At 39.2% G+C, this 2,995-nt stretch overlaps 1 long non-coding RNA gene across 1 annotated transcript; it reads left to right on the top strand.

Moving 5' to 3' along the window:
- Positions 1 to 438: 438 nt before the first annotated feature.
- On the top strand, positions 439 to 2,771 carry LOC309720364. The gene is made up of 2 exons (XR_014280476.1): positions 439 to 2,252; positions 2,564 to 2,771. It is a non-coding gene; the product is annotated as an uncharacterized lncRNA (long non-coding RNA).
- Positions 2,772 to 2,995: the final 224 nt, after the last annotated feature.

Raw genomic sequence — 2,995 nt, 5'->3', positions numbered from 1 at the left:
TAATGTGCCAAAGTAGTATAAATATTTGAACTTTTGGCAAATCCAGCAGGTTAATGAAGTGATTTCACATCATGTGTTCAAACGGCTTGTCAGTTTTTAATATATCCCATGTGTGCATACTTAGGCTTTAAAAAAATACAGTCCAATGACCTGATAGATGTTTGCTGAACATTGTGGTTTACATCAGCACTTAAACTAAAACATAAAGAACCTGTTTTGTGCGGGCTGTTCGATACCATGAAGCAAGACCTCTGAACATCTCAGTTTTTACACACACACACACACACACACACACACACACACACACACACACACACACACACACACACACACACACACAACAGGAGTTATAAGGTTAATGGGCATCCAGTCAGTTAGCTAGTAAGTACTTTGGGTTTAATATTGACTCCAAATCTCCCGAACACTATGTCGATTTGAGAATGCAAGACCGAAACAGCGAGACCAAGACCGAGACCAAAGTCAGTCGAGACCAAGACCACGTAAAAGTGGTCTCGAGACCAAGACCAGTCTCGAGACATCCAACTCTAGATAATATCTCTTGGGTGGTATGGGAACTCCTTGGTGTTCCCCTGGACAAGCTGGAGGAGGCAGCTAGGGCAGGGGTGGGCATTCTCAGTCCACGAGGGCCGGTGTCCCTGCAGGTTTTAGATCTCACCTTGGGTCAACACACCTGAATCACATGATTAGTTCGTTACCAGGCCTCTGAAGAACTTCAGGACAGGTTGAGGAGCTAATTTAGCCGTTTAAATCAGCTGTGTTGGTTCGAGGACACATCTAAAACCTGCAGGGACACCGGCCCTCGAAGCCTGGAGTTGCCCACCCCTGAGCTAGGGAGAGGGAGGTCTGGGCTTTTCTGCTTAGGTTGCTACCCGGCCCCAGAGAATCTGAAGAAAATGGATGGATGTATAGATGTTCCAGGTGTGTCGCCATGTGGGGAAAAATGCTTCAACACATGGTTGGGTTGGTAGTGTACCGGGGGCTTCTATTTAGGACTACGCTTCCTCCTCACCATCACTCAGCAATCATGTTTTCCCAACTGCTCGGGAAAATCCGATGGAAGAGAACTGACGGGGCCTCCGGAGCTACAAACAAGCTACATTTATAACAAGTATAGTTATTAGTAAAGTAGGCCAAGGGGTAACTAAACATCTGAGCAGGAAAGAGTAGGAGAGACAGGTGAAGAGCTAATGCTAAGCTAGCGAATCCCTAAAGACACAGTGACTGAACACTGTAAATATAATTAGTGGGTGATTCAACAGAGTGTGCTTTGGATAAAGCGCAGGAAGATTACACTATGAAATAAGACGTTATCTATAAGTTTTTAATTAAATTGGCTACACAGATAAGCAATGCAAAAATACCACTGTAAGATAGAACAGGAAGTGATACTCCAGACTGAGACAACACCAAGAAGTATTTTGAAATGACCTTGAGCAAGATACTGAACTCTGAGTCGCTATTGATAAATTTGTGCAAATGTGTGTCTGGTACTTAAGTATAAGAAAGAGCATTTACATGAATGTTTGTGCGACTGGCTAATAAGAATTTTGAGTGCTCAATTAGAGCACAAAAACACTGTATAAGTGCCAGTCTACTTGCCGTTTTTCTGCACCACCTTTAGTTTCCAAACCTACTACTGCACCCATTTGTGCTTAAAGGTTGAGAGGTTTTCAAAATTCAAACAAAATGTAACTGTACTATGAAGCTGTCTCCTCCTCAAATAATAATTATATAAATAGAAAAAGTTGGGACAAGCACAAAAACCTGGAATCCTGTTAACAAACAAGCAGAAAAACCAACGTCACTGGGGTAAAACGTGTTTGAAGATCAAATATGTACACAAAACTGACATTGGGTGATGCAAAATGGAGGGAAGAGGAAGCAATTTCTGTTTGGTATTATTGTCTATAGATAATAATATGCTTCAGAATATCATAACCATGAGAGCATGCTTATTTAATTATCTGCTTTGTGTGCTGAAGACCTTAAATTCTTTCAACCTATCTGCTCAGCCCCCGGCTTACTTTTCTACCTCCACTAGTTTCACAGAACAATCATGGAGACTAGTAAACACCAACATAGATATAGTACATCAAACTGTTCATCAAACTCAGATGTTCATGTGGTGTCTTAAAGAAATGCAGCAGCGTTTAAAGATTTCTCTCTGTTTGTTGTTTGACAGGCTCAAATGTGCCCATACCTGTGCAAAGGAACAAGTTGTTCTAGAAAAAGTAAGTAAATAAGCTCGGATGTTTTCGAATTTTGTTTACTTCATTATAATAGAAAATCATGTTCCTATACATTTATTTTACCAATTAAAGCTTTGTCAGGATAACTTTAGTGGAAACATTTGGTTTAAAACAAAAAACAATGAAATGTCATATATTTTAATTGATCAGGGTCAGAAGCATGTAGCTGGGATGAGTGAAAGGCATATAAACCAGAACACCAGACGAACACATCTCCTCAATTTACAGCCTGTGTTTGTGATTTTTTTGTGCAGATACTACATATGTGTAACATCTTCTTTCTGTTTCCACAGACAACCAAGAGATGGGAGAGATTGATGCAGCTTGAATTTTATGCTTTTCAAATTTGCCTGAAATAGCTTTGTTTAAAATGAGAAATGAAAATGTATCATTGTCTATACTTTTCACCTGTCCGTTGACTTAATCCCAATCACGCTTGTGTAATTGCTAGTCAGCTGTATGAAATACTAAAAAATGAACAAAAATAAACATTCATTTTCATTTCTAGTAAGTTTGTTTCTTTATTCCACAAATCCTACAAGTCTACAGGTCAAAAATACACATTTAACAAGTAAAGATATGAACTCAGTCTTGTACTAGTATTTTCCTGACAAAAAGATATAAAACCAAAGGTTAATCTACTTAAGTAACAGTCAAACAGAGTGGAAATGGCTTTCAGTGAGAAAAACAATATTATTTTCCCAGTATTACTCTCCTCAAAGTAA

This window comes from Aulonocara stuartgranti (genome assembly GCF_965226115.1).
Source record: "Aulonocara stuartgranti genome assembly, chromosome: 1".
Lineage (NCBI taxonomy): Eukaryota > Metazoa > Chordata > Actinopteri > Cichliformes > Cichlidae > Aulonocara > Aulonocara stuartgranti.
The sequence above is the reverse complement of the archived record's forward strand: the minus strand, read 5'-3'. Positions and strand labels throughout refer to the sequence as shown.